We start from the raw sequence: 17431 nt of genomic DNA, 5'->3' as shown, positions 1-17431 counted from the left end.
GATGGAATATCGTGTAGGGAAGTGTGTAGCCTTGCATATTGAGAAGAAAATACCGTGTGTAACCCCCTGGGTCGCCTCAGGCTCGCTCAGCTCGTTCTCGTCTAGGGGGAGCAGCCTTCGGCCCCGCCAAACTGGGTAATCAGCTGGGGTGGATGCTGTGTGATGTCCCCGCCTCGCCCAACAACAGACAGTACACCAAATGCGATTAAATGAGTACAATTTATAAAGGTTACTATAACTAAGTGATTAATAACGATACAGTGTATATGAAGAAAAAAAAGAACAGGCGCCAAACTTATCAAACTCCAAACCACTTCATGCACAACCGTTGGAGCTCAATTATTGAAGTTTTCTGGCCACCATTCGATCCCCTCCGAACTCCTCGACTCGCAGCTCAGGACCATCCGAAGTGGTCAACCAAGCACATCTAGCTTCATCTCCTCTCCTCGGAGAAATTCCTGGCCTCGGACCCCACTCGGGGCCCGTTCCTCGCCCAGCTTACAGCTTCGCGTCCTCTCTCTCTCACCCCTCGCGCGGATCTGCGCAAAAGCCCGTCAACAATAGCTTACAGACTCAGAAGAAAAAACAACATTAATCCCAATTGGTTTACAAAGGAAAACAATTCTCGTTATCAGTAAATTTTAACCCAAACAAGTTTCAGCACTCTCTCGCAACAAAGAAGCATTCCTGCTTTTAACAAAACAAAGGAGCCATTTTGATTACATACACAGTAACAAAGAAAAAAAAAGAAGAAACCCCCTTTACACTCTCCCCCGACCAAATAAAAGTCATGTCCTCATGACTATTAAATAACTCGCCACCTTTCCTGCCAACACACCGTAACCCAAGCACAAGCAGTGACATCTCCTCCCCACACAGTAAACCTCACGCGCTGTTCCTCAGGCGCTACATAGCCAACTATCTGGGAGTTCCCTAACCCTTCCGAGACCTCCCTACCCCCTCATCTAAACCCTTCAGGCTAGGACACAACTGGGGATACCTTGGACCCACTACCAACTCCTCTCTCAACCTCTCACTCATGCCCCCCACTGCACACAGCTACCTTCCCCGCTACACTTGACTCAGTGGGAGAAGGGCCAAGGTCTCTTCCTCAATCGAGGGAAAGTTAGCAAAAGGCAGCATGTACCACACATGCAGCACATCATCCATCGAATCTGTATTCTTCCTCATTTCTGCGAGCGGTAGCTGCTGTTTGATCTTCTCCACAAGAAAAAACGTGGCCTGCATTGCTCCTGCAATCTCTTCAGCCTCCTGTAATTGAGATATCAGCTTCCTCTCTGGCCCCTGCAACTCTCGCCACAGGCTCAGCAGTTCTGACTCACGCATCCCGGCCGTCTCAGTCTGGGACGCAGTTACTCCAACAGCTTCTTCCACCCAGACCTGAAAAGCAGCAGCTAAAGATTGGTCAGCCTCAGTTCAGTATTCACAGCACTTCTCTCCAGTTTTTTCTTCCTCATGACTTCTTCCAGATCAGCTTTCAGGTTTTGCACTTCATTTGAACTGTCGATGGTCATCTTCAGGTTCCCTTCAAGCTTCCGCTTCCCTCTTCCGCGATTTGTCTGTAATTTCTTCACCTCAGCAAACTCCCCTCTCCAGGTTCCCAGTTTGCTGTTGCCCTCAGTCAGACAACTTTCTTCGTTCTCTCCAAATTGTAAGTCGTCCAAATGGTTTCAAACTTGATTCCTTAGAGACAGTCACTCAGGAGCTGCGACCTTCGCCAGCCCTGGCACGTGTCCCGAAAACACTTTAACTCTGTAGTTCTCAGCCGCTCCTGACATCCTCAGCCTCACATCATATTCTCCCGAGGCAATTCCAAATACCAAGAGATCATCCACATACACCAAAACTCCAAACGCCTCCACATCCCCTATTGTCTTCCACCTGCCCCGCAGGAAGTTTTCAAGGGCACCAGATATGCCCTGTGGCATCCTTTCGGACCGGAAGACTCCTAGGGAATTTATAACGGCCGTCTTCTCCTTGTCGGCCCCACTCATCGGGATCTGGCAACATCCACTCCTCAGATCCAGCAACTTAAAACACCTTCGCACCACTCAGACAAGCCATCGCCTCTTCGGCCCTCAGGGCCATATTCTGATCACTGCCTCTTCAGCGCAATATAATCCACACACTGGCAGCCTACGTCTTCCACAGCTGTCGGGGCCTGTTGCCGCAACCTCTCTCTCTCCGAGGTGTCTTCAGCGGTCAACTCCCCTCCCTCGTGGCATATCGCAGCGTCCACTAAGAAGGTCTTAACCTAAGAAGGTCTTCCCCCAGGCCGTACCACCACCGGCTCTTGTTTGAATTCGGTTTCGGCCCAATGCTGCTGCACACGTCCGCACAAGCAGCTCGAAACTCTGGGTGCATCGACAATGCCTCCAAACAGCGCTCACCCGCCTCCTCTGGGCAGGCCCCCAAGCGCACCAGCAGGATATTGGTTCACTCCAGAGTCGAAACGCTGCCCGTCTCAACAGTGTCCGGACACATCAGCATTAACAATTCACGAACCTCAGTCACCTCCACATTTGCCTGTAAGAACTCCATTTTCACTGACCAACAACCATCGTCTGGATAATCACCGGCATTGAAACCCCAAATGTCCAGTGCTCTCAATGTCGTCAAGGGTAAATGCTTCCAATAACGGTTATAAAACAAACTGTACAGCTACGTAACCGGTGCCCCGGTGCTGAGGATGGCTTTAACTTGACTTCCAGCCATCAGTAACGACACCTGAGTGTGTGGTCCCTCTAAGCCTTCAGGAATAGGGTTTGTTCCTTTTGGGAGTTCCTTGGAACATTGCTGGGAACGTGATCCCCAGAGACCCCAACCGGGCCTCCTCTAAGTTTCCTGACACCTCTCGGATCGGCTGAACAACTGAGGGAGGGATGATGACAGATCTCCCTGGCACCGCAAGCAATTTATCTGCCCCCCTAGCCGAAAGGGATACTCTAAAAACTTTCCACCAATCTCCCGCCCCGGATGTGATAAGCCCCCCAGCTGCGGCATTTGTCTTCCAATCGAACCACACGCATTTTCCCACTCTTTCACATAACTGGCAGCTGTCACCCAGAGGTAATTGTACCCGACAGTTCTATCAACGCCACCAGCCCGCCTACTCAAACTTTCAACCAATCCTTGTCGCTTTCCCTCAGCCAAACACCGCCACTCACCCAACAATTGAGAAGTCCGATCCTCCCACGTCTTCGCCCCTTTAGGGCTGGACATTATTCCAACAACCGCGTCAAGCCTAACACTGCTGAAACATCCCAACCTGTCACTCCTCACTCTCCGAACAGTACGGACAACCCATGGTCCCAACACCATTACATCAGCGTTAGTCCAAACTCGAACAAAGACCTCCGGGCTACCAACAGCAGCCACCCCACCCAACACACACGCAGTGATAACCAGCAATCGGACACCCACAAAGGCACACCAGCTCTTCGCCGCAGACATAATTTAAAGAGGGTGATCACGGAGCTTCCACAGAAATCAATCCCGGACGAGCACCCCACAATGTAACCCCCTGGGTCGCCTCAGGCTCGCTCAGCTCGTTCTCGTCTAGGGGGAGCAGCCTTCGGCCCCGCCAAACTGGGTAATCAGCTGGTGTGGATGCTGTATGATGTCCCCGCCTCGCCGAAAAACAGACAGTACACCATATGCGATTAAATGAGTACAATTTATAAAGGTTACTATAACTAAGTGATTAATAACGATACAGTGCATATGAAGAAAAAAATAAAGAAAAGGCGCCAAGCTTATCAAAGTCCAAACCACTTCGTGCACAACCGTTGGAGCTCAATTACTGAAGTCTTCTGGCCACCAATCAATCCCCTCCTAACTCCTCGACCCGCCGCCTGGGACTAACCACGGTGGTCGACCAGACGCTGCACACGAATCTGTCTTCGTCTCCTCTCCTCACCGACAACCTTGGGCCTCAGACCCCCGCTCGGGGTACGTTCCGTCTCCCAGCTTCCAGAATCGCGTCCGCGCTATCTCTCCCCCTCGCGCCGACTGCCCAAAATGCCCGCCAACAATCAGTTCACAGACCCACAAGAAAGAATAACATTATTCCCAATTGGTTATCAAACAAATACAATTCACGATATCAGTAATTTTAACCCAAACAAACTTCCAGCACCTATCATAACAAAGAAGCATTCCTACTTTTAACAAAACAAAGACGCCATTTTGATTACATACTCAGTAACAAAGAAAAAGAAGAAACCCCCTTTATACTTACAAGACCCTATTTTATCCGCTTCCAACATCGCGCTGGCACTGCATTCCATGCACACACCAGACTCTGTGTGAAAAACCTATCACTTGTATCCCCTTTGTACCTATTTCCAAACACTTTAAAACTATGCTCTCTTGTGTTAAGCATTTCGGACTGGGGGTGGGGGGGGGGGGGTGGGGGGTGGAATCTGACTATCCACGCGATCAGTGACGATCTTCATGTTATACACCTCTGTCGGGTCACCTCTCATCCGCTGTTACCACAAGAACAAAAGGCCCTGTTTTCCTACGGTGCGATCTCCATTCCAGGAAACACATTTGTAAATCTGCTCTGTACTCCCTCTCTAGTATCCATGCACCCTCTCTATAGTGTCTACAGTACGGACCCACGTTGGGAAAAAATCTGCGTGCATTCATCCTTTTCACTTCCCAAACTCTTCCTGACAAATTATCGCTGGACATTTTGAAGCTTACTTTTATTTCAAATCTGTTAGTAGATGGCCAGAACAGCCCATGATATTCTATCTATGGCCTCACCGACATGCTGTACAGCTTCAACATAACGGTCCCACTCGTGTACACAGTAATCTATTAGTGAAGACGGCTGTGATCAGAGGTCAATACGAGCCGAACTGCCCTTGACGCCGATTTCCTGGAATTATCGACCTGCATCTCTAGGTCTCTTGTCTCTGCAAACTGAAGTCCACATATTCTATATGTGCGTCCAAGTATGTCGTATCTTTCCTCACAATGCACACACGTGTCTGTATTAAATGTTATCTGCCATTTTCAGCCCATTTCCTAGCAATACAACATTCCTGGCAGGAACAATGCCTTCAACTTAGGAATCGTACTTTATTCTTCTGCTTCAGTTTTCTACATCGACATCTGTGCCATTAAAATACAGGATAAAGAAAAGAATGTGCCTAACACCAGTCGCTGCACTACATTTGTCAGAGTCAAAGAATCAACCATCCACTCCCTGCTGATCGAAAAAAGAATGTTGATCAATCACACCACAAGCCGTATATCAGTTCGTATGGCCACGTAACTTTATGTTATCAAAAGTCCCCAGAATATTACCCTCGATCTCTTTTATATGTTCAGAACAACATATGTACAATGTGTTTTATTTTGATACTTATCATCAGTTGTTACCGTGACTTTCGTCATACAAATGACTCAAAATGACTAAAACGAGCGACAGAAAAAAAAAGATCCTATTTCCCCCTCAATAAAGTGTACCCTATTTCACCTGCCGAGCAGATGTCCCGCCCTCAATGTCAGAAGCGAATCTGCTCCGCTGTGTGGGACAAAATAAATCTGTTTGAAATTAATTGTCCATATTGATTGTTCGGGAAGATTGTCTACGTTAGAAGCAACACTGATCAGAAAATGTCCAATTTCAGCGGCTGACGCCAGGTGTCTTGGGAAGTACATTGGTAACATTCGAATTATCTTTTGTTTAAAAGTTAATGATTTGTAACATCCCTTGGGGATACGAATTCATTGCACTGTGACAGAGCGAGAAAAAAACACTTTAATGTAAATGTTTGTTTAGCCGGTTGTCCCTAATGTGACTGATGTGATAACCACACTAATTACCTCAGTGGAATTGCTCTCACTTGTATATAACTCTGTAAAACCTGCCGCGAGTCCATATGAGCAGTCGGAACATTTCGTGCAACTGAACGCTGTCTCTGACGGAATATGGGATATCCAGCGATATTCTACATCGCGGGCATTTTCTATCCTACAATTGTAGCGATCGGTATCCCTGGTAAGATACTGGAGATGGTCACTGAATTTATGGTGCCGTCGTCATCTTGATTTCGTTGTGCTGCACTGTTTGGACATTTTACTGAGCAAAGATGCTGCATTCGTCTGAAATACTTTTCCAGAATTGAATTTTCAAACATCTGATAGTTTTGTTAGTCAGCTCCTATATTGTTTCTATGCGATGTTTCTTATTTCTTTTGTCAATGACGTTGCTGCCGCTATTGCCATAGTTCCATAGTTTCACCTTGCTCCGACAAGGTCCACCGACAGTAGTCGCATTTCCAAATAGGAAAGTTTTCAACTGACTGGCCAGTCGAATATAGACACATAGGTCTGTTCTTGCATAAAACGATGAAATATAACATGCATTAAATCTCATGATTTCACTACAAATAAACATTTCAGCCATTTCGCCTCAAATAATGGAAAAGGTTTTGTTTACGTGGCGACCGACCTTCACCGGAATGTGAGTCATGGAAGATGCTCGGCTCTAAACTGTCGGAAAGCCGCCATCTTTCTGCCAATTATGCCCATTATCGTCCAGCTGGTGGGCACGGACAAAATCACCACAAATTGAATTTATGTTTTTCACGGCGATAAAAAAAAATTACCCTGAGTAGCATTGCAAAAATGGTGGGAATTCAGACATTTGCAGAGAACGATAATTCTGTGTTGATTTTTGTTTTCTCTCTAAATTTTTTGTAGTTAATTTAACGGCGATTGTGATCCTATCTCGGGGAAAATGTGGACTCTCCAAATGCATCACCCGTTACCTGATTGGAATGGCAACAGCGGATCTGATGGTGGTTCTAGTGTTTGCTTTAGTGGAACAGACCAACTACATCTACATGTATTTCAGATCCTTGCTCATCACTCCGGTATGCGCTCTGACTCTTGTATTATTTGTTATCACGAGAGACTGTTCTGTTTGGTTTACGGTCAGTTTTACCTTTGATCGTTTCATCGCAATATGTTGTCGAAAGCTCGGGGATCGATACTGCACTGAGAGAACAGCAACGGTGGTTATGGTGACCGTGGTTGTAGTGAGCTGCGGGAGAAGTGCCCCGTTTTATTTTGCCATTGAGCCGTACGTCATCATTGACAACGTGCCGTGGCATTGCGTCCTCTCACATGAATACGCTACTTTACCCGTGTGGAAAGGACTCACATTACTAGATGGCATTCTAACACCGTTGCTACCAATCGGCTTAATTGTTATCTTCAATGGGTTAACAGTAAGACACATAATTGTGGCAAATAGAGTCCGGACAGGCCTTCGGAAGAGCAGCGATAAACAGAAGGATTCCGAGGTGGAAAACCGCAGAAAATCGATGATTTTATTATTTGCAATTTCAGCTAATTTCATATTATTTTGGTTGCCCTATTTAGCTCATTCTCTGAAATGGCGATCAGAAAATTACTATTACCAGGACAAATATTTGAGTTCCCCGGTATATATACTACAGCAATTTGGGTACATGTTGCAAACTCTCAGTGTGTGCACCAATACTTGCATCTATACACTGACACAGAGAAAATTTAGACAAGAGCTGAAAAATGGAATGAAGTATGTGTTTACGTTAAATGGCCATTTGTGTAAATAAAGCCCACTCCAAATGCAATTCAGCATAATTTCAGATCAGAACAGTTTTAAAAGTCAGTAGACATGGCGAATATGTTTTGAATAGAAACAATCATGCGCCTGGTTTTTTCTGCAGTAAATAAATTCCAAACTGTTCTATTGACTGTTCTATTTATTATCATTTATTATAAATTACTAGGATTGCACAATGTACATTTAAACTGAACCGTGACTGAAAGATTTTTATTCCACGTGTCTGTAAAGGATTTAAGAATAAAGTCCATTCAATCACAGGGAGAAAGATGAAGTCCGGACATCTCGTGATTCAGGAGTTTCAAAATTGTCATAGTCGGGTGAAACAGTGTGCAAGAAGTCTCTTTTAAAACCAAGGAGAGTGTGACATTATCACAACTGTGGAAAGGGAGGACACTGTGGTGGGATTGTATGTTAGTAGACTGTGAGGGGAACTCAGAAGTAGGAAGAGAACAAACACTCGTTTGAGAGTATTCTGTACAGAGCACCCATCATCAAAACTAAAACAACACACAGAGACAGTGACAGATCAGGAGATAGATTTTGCACAGCTGTTTCTGTTAGCACAGCTGTTGTCATTGGCAACTTAAATTTCATCGACGCACAAACTACACTGCAGATGCTGGGGTCAAAGCAAAACACACGACGTGCTGGAGGAGCTCATCAGTTCGGGTTGCATCCATGGAAACGATCATTCAACGTTTCGTGCCGAGTCTCTTCATCAGGACGTCAGGTCTCGGCCCGAAACTTTGAGTGATCTTTTCCATGGGTGCTGCCCAACCTGCTGAGTTCCTTCAGCGTGTTTTCTGTTAAACTTCACTGATATTCATCGGCAATTCCTCAGTTTAAAAGGTTTAGATGGGACAACATGTCTCTGTTGTGTATAGGAAGGAGACCTGGCGGGCAGGCGGACTGGTGCTAATATTAGAAAGTGAAACGGGTCTTGTAACTGATCGCTCCGCGTGCCAGCAGTTCAGATCGATAGAGCACAGCTATTTGACACACTGGAATAGTCGCAGATAATGTTGAATGTACTTAAACGATACTATTGGGTAGGAACATAGGAGTCGAATGAGGGAAGCGATTTGTTCCTTCAAATGCACAAGAGAAATATGGAAATGTTTAATGGGGCACTTGATTGGGGTTCAGCATTGGCTTCTTTCATTGCGACAGGGATCGGATAGCCCCGTAAAGTAACCCTTGTTGATAAGAGATATGAAACTCCTCTTCAAGAAGAAGAAGAGTTCCCTTCCTGCAATTCTGTGAACGCAGGAAAGAAACTCGGATGGTAGTTTGACTCCCAGATCCCTGGTTCCGGGATGTTTCAGATCGCGTCCAAGATATCCGGCAGAAGGAGGGGGAACAGCCAGTGGTCGTGGTACATATTGGTACCAATGACATGGAAAGGAAAAGGGAAGATATCCTTGGAAAAATACTACAGGGTGTTAAGAAAGAAGTTAAGAAGCCGGACTGCAATGTAATAATCTCGCGAGGACTGCCTGTGCCATGTGACAGCGAGAACAGGAATAGAGTGAGATGGTGGATAAATGCGTGGCTGAGTGATTGCATTAAGGAGCAGTGATTCAGATTTCTGGATCAGTGGGACATCTTTTGGGGCAGGTCAGACCTGTACAAAATGGACAGGTTGCCCTTGAATCCCAGGGGGACAAATATCCTGGCGGGGAGGTTTGTTAAGGCTACTAGGAAGAGTTTAAACTAGAATTGCTGGGGGTGCGAACCATATTGAACAGACCGGGGAGGAGGAGGTTGTCTCACAAGCAGAGAAAGCTTATAGACAGTGCGAGAAGGACGATAGACAGGTGATAGAGAATGGAAGCGCTCTGATCGAGGTTTCGAGGTGTGTCTATTTTATCGCAGGGAGCGTTGTGAACAAAATGGATGAGCTCAGAGCGAGGATCGGTACTTGGAGATATGATGTGCTGGCCATTACAGAGAACTGTATGTCTCAGGGATAGGATTGGTTACCTCAAGTGCCGGGTTATAGATGTTTCAGGAAGGACAGAGATAGAGGCAAAAGAGGTGGGGGCTTGTCTCGGCTGCAGAAAAGGTGGACACCATGGAGGGATTTTCTACTGAGTTTCTCTGGGTGGAGGTTAGGAACAGGAAAGGGTCAATAATTTTACTGGGTGATTTTTACAGGCCGCCCAAGAGTGACAGGGATATCAAGAGCAGATAGGGAAACCGATCCTGGAAAGGTTTAATAATATCAGAGTTGTCACGATGGGAGATTTAACTTTTTTCAAATATAACAATATAACCATATAATAACTACAGCACGGAATCAAGCCACCTCGCCCCTTCTAGTCCGTGCCGAACACTTAATCGCGCCTAGAGCCACTTGCCCGCTGTCATCCCATAACCCTCCATTACTTTCCTGTCCATATACCTATCCGATTTTACTTTAAATAACAATACTGAACCTGCCTCTACAAGTTCTACTGGAAGCTCATTCCACACAGCTACCACTCTCTGAATAAAGAAATCCCCCCCTTGTGTTACCCTTAAACTTTTGCCCCCTATCTCTCAACTCATGTCCTCTTGTTTGAATCTCCCCTACTCTCAATGGAAAAAGCCTATCCACGTCCTCAATATATCACCCTCATAATTTTAAATACCTCTATCAAGTGCCCCCTCAACATTCTACACTTCAAAGAATAAATACATAACTTGTTCAACCTTTCCCAATAACTTAGGTACTGAAATCCAGGTAACATTCTAGTAAATCTTTGCTTTGTTTGTCATTCAAAAATATCTAAAAAAGGAGCATTTATCCTCACAGATTTTACTCCATTACTGATCAAATCAAGAATAAATATCTCATGTCATTTCATGGAATATTATTAACGTCGTTTCAAGGGTGGCTGTTGTATCACCGGAGAGACGTCTTCTTTATTTAACGCGCTTGCCGTTCAATCTGTCCGGAAATGCAGAGGAGGCTTGAGCCAAAATCAGAGCAGCGGAGCGGATGCAGCGGGGAGTGATATCTTCCACAACAAATCAGAAAGTAATAAAACAGAGTAACGCCAGCAGCCACAAAGTAAGGGGCAAGGCAAATTAAACGCCATTTGCAACAATGCAGGTCAAGGAAAAGCAAAAAACTACTGGTTGAGGCCGTCTGGTTCGATGAGTGAACAAGGATGGTGTTTGAGAACTGGGGTTAAGGAGTCTGCAGACCATGTAGCAGGAGTAGCAGGAGTAGCAGGAGAATCCTTTCATCTGGGGGCAGTCAACGGAATCACAAAGTGAACAGGCCTGATAGATACCCCACCAACACCACCCACCATGGCCGGTCCCCGATGGCCTCAGCCAAATCGTATGGGTCCGGTAGAACTCATTGACAAGATGCTATAACGATGGAAAAGGTCACGTGTTTGTCAAGTGAAACTGAAGACGCTGATTACTAAAAGCTCATTAATCATTCACTGACCAACAGCAAGAACTGTGAGAATCCTTGCAGGAGAAAGAAAGATCCTGATTCCCTTGGAGGACACCCTCCATCTATTTGTGTTTCAACCTCTGCACATCTGCCAATAATTGGGAACATTTCATTAATCTGGATGCCATGGGCTTAACAGTATTTGCCACATTCATACGTCTAAAAGTTATCTTTGATCATTTTGCGCATTTGTTTTAATCTTTCTGCATATAGGATGAAGATCTGCATTAGTTTGTGGCCAGAAAATCGCAAAAAGGATTCCGAAAGTACGGGAACGTGAATTCTTGTGACTTGGACAATGTAAGCAGAAGACAAACCATAATATTGCTCTTTACTGTACCGGGCACCTTCATGTTATTCAGTCTGACAGAATGTGGGAATCATTTTAACCCCTTTTTCGCCACTGATTCAGGTCCCGAACATTATTCCCCCGCAGATATAATTGTACAAATCAGAAATCTGCTGACGCATATCTGTTCCTGCGCAAACATCGGCATTTAAGAATTTACCCACCTTACTTCAGAGAAGAGCTAAAAAGTTTGATAATGTATCCCTGCAGGATTATTCTAACAGTGACCAACGAAAATAAAAGTCAGACCAGGAATTCGAGCATTCGGAAGTGTTCGGTTCCATGTGATGCACGCTGTTACATCTTGCACCATTCTATGAGGAATCCCGAGTGTTATTCAAAAAAAGATTGACATCGAAACAAGGCGATTAGTGTCCTCCTGGCGAATTGCACAAGCTATATACTGCATCCGGTGATTATACTCAGTTTATTGTAAGAAGACAAACGTTTCAATGAGAGGAAGCGAGGGAACTAAATCCTAAGGAAATACATTCATCACAGTCGGAGACTGAAGTCAGATATAAGAAGAGTCTGGGTAGACCTTTGTTTTACCTTAGTTTCCTGCGAAACAACGGAATTTAACAGTAGTTAAATTGTTCCATTTAATATCAGAGATGCTTTCGAACATAAAACATCAAATTCTTATTCTTCGCAGACAACCAAAGTAACAGAAGCGAAAGCCAAATGATGGCAAACAGTAAAAAAAATAGAACCGGAAAGTGTCCCCCTATTCGCCCCTCACGCCCCTGCAGAAGCAGCAACAAAGCATTGACCGTCTCCCTCCACCAGTTATTGCAGCAAAACGCACCGACACCCTTCACCTGTCAACGAAGCAAAAGCAAAACCCTAGCAGTACAAGATCTGCAGTACAAGAAAAAAATTGTTAAAAAGCCTAATTCAGCACAGTACAGTCTCTCTCTCTCTCTCTCTCTCTCTCTCTCTCTCTCTCTCTCTCTCTCTCTCTCTCTCTCTCTTTCGCTCCCTCCCTTTGTAATAAAGGAACAGAGAAGTTTCGCAAGTTCAGAGGGGAAACTAACGCAGGAACAGAAACGCAATCACTGATTTGCGACGTTAAGGTTAGCTGCGTCAGTTTTTTTCCGATTTCTCCGATACTACAATGGTCAACACAACCCTTACCACCAAGACGAGAAACAATGATCAATATACTCACTTATATTACACTAATTTGTGAAGAAAAGTCATGAATAAGTTTATATAACCTGTCCGTATATTGCATTTTATTTTCACCTCGGTAGTTTAATGGGATTAGTTAATTGACGCTGAGTTGGCCTTGATTGAGGGTGGACGCAACCGAGGGAGCATGCTACACTTCAGACGTTTAAAAATGTTGGGCTTCATACCAATAAAAGCAATAGCAGCGTCGCTCAGAACTGTCCAAAATTCAGTGAGTTTATAACAGACATTTAACCTAATGACTCAGGTCGCATAGATCGCCAGTTAATGGGCCAAGTGCTCTAACCATGTCTCTTCACGCATGATCACGTGTGATACTCGTCACAATATCAACGCCGTTGATCCTAGACCGACAACACGCGGTTTGAGCTTACAAGCATGGGTGACGTTTAAGAGGACGATGACGCCTAACAGCGAATCCTTTGCATGCATTTTCGGAAACCGCTCTATTTCTTTCTTTTATATCTCTTCTTTCTTTTTTCCCCTGTTTTGAAGGTTGTTTTGAAGATCCTGACTTGGGTTCTCGGCTTCGGCTTCGGCGTGTTAGATGGGCAGGTGAGCTTCTTTTTTGGCTTTTCGTTGCATTTATTTTGAGGAATAGTGATCATGTCGGTAGGTTTAGTTTTGCTCTGGGTGTTGATCGGGAATCCTAGGAGTCTTTCAGTTTCCCAGCTGGCTATATCTGCGCCGGGTGCACCGAGGTGCAGGTCCTGAAAGATCGTGTTAGACAAGTGAAGCTGCGGCTCGATGACTTACAGCTTATTAGGGTAAGTGAACAGGAGATAGAGAGGAGAGACACGGAGTTAGTCACCCTGAGCCTGCAGGAGTTAGGTAAGTGGGTGAAGAGAGGGAAACGAGGGAAAGAGCTCAGATAGTTAAAAGCAGCCCTGAGGCCATTCCCCTCAGTAATCGTTATCTCGTTTCAGTTACAGTTGAGGGGATAACCTGACGACGACAGAGATCCGGTCTCTGGCACTGAGACTGGTTCGGTGGTACAGAAGGGAAAGAGGAAGATGAGGAATGCCGTAGACATAGGGGATTCCATAGTCAGGGGTATAGACAAGAGATTCTGTCAAACTGATAGAGATTGCTGCATGGTGTGTGCCTCCGAGGTGTCAGGGTACGGGCTGTCTCGGATCGGGTGCCTGAAGGGAGAGGGCGACCTCCAGAAGTCCTGGTAACGTCAGGGCCAATGAGAAACGTAGAAAAAAAGAATCCAGACAGTTAGCTAAGAAGCTGAAAAGCAGGATCGAGAGGGTTATAATCACGGCAATTCTGCCTGTGAAATGTGCCGCAATCCAGGAATAGCATGATCAGGCGAATTAATGTGGTGTGGCTGAGAGACTGGTGTAGCAGGGCATCAGATTCCTGGATCAATGGGGCGTCTTCTGCGGGAGACAAATAGGACCGGTTACAACAGAATCCAGACGGTTCAATATCCTAGCAAGCACATTAAATTGTGCTGTTAGGAAGTGTTTAATCTGATTTGGTAGGTGGGGGGGTGGGGAGTGATAAGGCCGAAGAAAAGACAAACAGAAGGAAAGGAAGGATAACGTGCAACAGTGATTATAGAAAGAGCAGGCAGGAGATGAGGCTTAATCACAACCAGTGGCATGAGTTACAGGGCAATAGAGTCGTGGTGCAGTTAAATCAGTCATCAGCAAATACTGGTCTGAAAGTGTCATATTTGAAAGCACGCAGCATAAAGAATAAAATGGACGATCTTAAAATTCAGGTACAGATTGGCAAATATGACGTTATGGCCATCTCTGAAATTTCGCTTGATGGCTGCCATTGGAGTTGAACGTCCAAGGAAATACAATGAAAGTGAATCGGAAAAGCCAGGTCAGAAGCCAACCGAAAGATCACAACAATACTATTCAATAAAATACTGAAATTGCAACCCACCGAAGCACTGATGAAAGTACAATTATTTCAACGGCAACGACACATAGAAAGAACATTCGCTGAATGCAGATGAAGCTCAGTGCAAATACAGAGTTATATTAATATTAACAGAACACGAAATTCAACAAAGGATCCTACATATCTAAACAAAATACGTCATTTTAACTTGCAAAACAGATTAAGCACTCTCAATAATATGATATTACCAAACGTATAGGAAAACGTGACACATTTGAAGAACAACACACAGTTAAATAATGTGCAGCATTAACGCCAGTGCAGTACAAGGACCCCGAAATAGAGACCCTCATTTATCGGAACTAAAAACTAAGTAAAGAAATGAGGACACAGAAATGACAGAAGAAAGGAAGCAACAGAATTGAAACGTTCAGAAAGGAAATAGTCCACCTAATGGAGTATAGAATGCACAATACGATAAAGCAATTTAAGGAAAAGGCTAAGGAAAATCTAAACAATTATAACGTCAGTAGAAGATTAACACAAGAAAATCATTTTGGAAATTGTAATGCATTAAAACCGAAACCTAGTGCATGCAAAACTAGACGAAAGAGAAAACTGAAATGCCCAAGACGGAGAAAACAGCTTTATCAGTTCAAAAACAGTGTCAATGATCTGAAGAAGATATTTAAACTAAATACAATGAACCAAAATGCTACGATTCCCAGCATTGACATTGAGTAAACACAGAGATAATAAACTTTTCGTTTAATATCGGATCAAACTGCATTACACAAAATCAAGAAGGAGCAGGATTAGGGAGAGCTAGAACGCACACACAGGATTGAAGAAATGTGCATACCTGTTTACAATGGATATTTTGAAAGAAGTTATAGAGTATACCTAGAAGTGAAAATGTACTGGCAGTGATAATATTCTTAAACATTGAATTAAAATATATTTTCCTTCATCTGTACCTATTAACGCATGTCAAAAGTTTTCTTAAATGTCCTGAGAAAGTGACTACATTTCCAAAGATAGTAAAACATATCTCTTAGCCAAAGGGGAAATCACAGATGATGCATCAAAATATGGTCACATATCTTGTTTACAAACGACTGAATATTTAAAATTGTAACATCATATATTTCCTAACTAAAGAACAACAGATAATAGATTCCATAACTGTAAATTAAGCCCGGCAGGTACTGCAGAAATGCTCCGTGCTTCTACATTCTCTACAAAAAAGACTTTGACTCTGTCCCACACTCATTGTTAACAGAAATTTGTAATATATATAACTAGACCCAATAGTTATGAAATCCCTTCTACACTTGTTGAAGTATTGATGTATATAGGCACTTTAAAATAGTAACAGCCAGAAAAAATATGGCTAGCATAATGAACCGAGACTTTTTCCCAGGACGATTCCCTAAAACCAAATTGTTTTGTCGAGTTTTACTCCTGCTTCCAGCAGTTGAGAAACGCGCATGCTTCGGTTTCTCCGTACCTCAGGCTTTACCAGCCTGAGCTGAGAAAACAATAACAGAAAATTAAGAATAATAAATTTCTGCGCCGATTTGCACACCGGACAGATATTGTACCAGGAAATAGTTTTTGATTTCCAATTTAGATGGGATGCAGTGTTTTACCCCTGCGCTAAGGAAAATCGTGGACGTGAAGCAAATAGCCGGAGAATGGAGACAGTGAGTGTGCGTATGTGTGAAAGAGGCAGAGAACTCATGAGCTATGTTGAATTATCCATTGTAGCATTAGTGTTTTTCTTTTATGCAAATAATGTGTTTTCTTTTCCGCGTGGGCTTTGCTATTGCTTGGTTGGTAGAGGGAGGGTGTCGGTGTGTTTTGTTGCAATAACTGATGGAGGGGACTGTCAACGCTTTACTGCTGCTTGTGCGTGTGAGGGGCAAGCAGAGGGACGCTTTCGGGCTCCAAATGTTATACTGTCTCTCGTCCTTTGGCGTACGCTTCTGTTTCCCTGGATGTTTGATGAACAAGAATTTGATGTTGTACATTTTATAGCATCTTTCATATTAACTGCGGAACAATTGAGCTTCTGACTGTTAAATGTTGTTCTCCAAGAAACGAAGACACACGTCTACCACGTCTCTTACCAACTTTGACCTCAGTTTCTAACTGTGATCCACGGAGCAGCCGGTGAAAGATTTGCTGAGGATTCATTTCCCTTCGATTCTGCTCATTGAAACGTTTTTTCTCATCCATTAAACTAAGTATAATCAATCGATACAGTGAATAGATTCTGGAATAGGCCAAGAGGACATTAATCGCCTTGTTTAGATGTGACTCTGTTTCTTTCTCTAAAACAATCGGGATTTCTGATAGAACGGTGCAAGTTGTAACAGCGGGAATGAAATGAAACCGAACCCATCCGAATACACGGCAAACTAGATTGGAATGCATTATTCCCGGTCAATGTGAGAATAATCCTGCAGGGAGACATTATCAAGTGTCTGGCTCTTCTCTGATTGTAGTGTGGGTAAATGCTTAAATACCGATGTTTCGACGGGAAGTGATGAGCGTGAGCAGGTTTCCGATTTGTTCAATGACACCTGTACAACAGGAGATGTCGCCACCTGAATACATGGTGAAAGGGCGGATAAAACGATTCCCAGATGCTGTTAGACTGAGTGACATGAAGTTGCCCGATAAAGTGAAGAGCAATATTATGGATTGTCTTCTGCTTATAATGTCCAGGTTACAAGAATTTACATTTCTGTAATTCCGGACTTCTTCTTTTTTTGACGAATTTCGGAGCACAAACAGATGCAAAAACTTTATCCTATGTACAAAAATTTTAAATCAGATGTACAGAATGACCAAAGATTAACTATAGTCGTGTGAACGCGGAAAATGTTGCAAAGCACATGACATCCAG

The sequence above is a fragment of the Hypanus sabinus genome, unplaced genomic scaffold (assembly GCF_030144855.1).
Source record: "Hypanus sabinus isolate sHypSab1 unplaced genomic scaffold, sHypSab1.hap1 scaffold_1550, whole genome shotgun sequence".
NCBI lineage: Eukaryota > Metazoa > Chordata > Chondrichthyes > Myliobatiformes > Dasyatidae > Hypanus > Hypanus sabinus.
Note: the sequence above shows the minus strand (reverse complement) of the source record.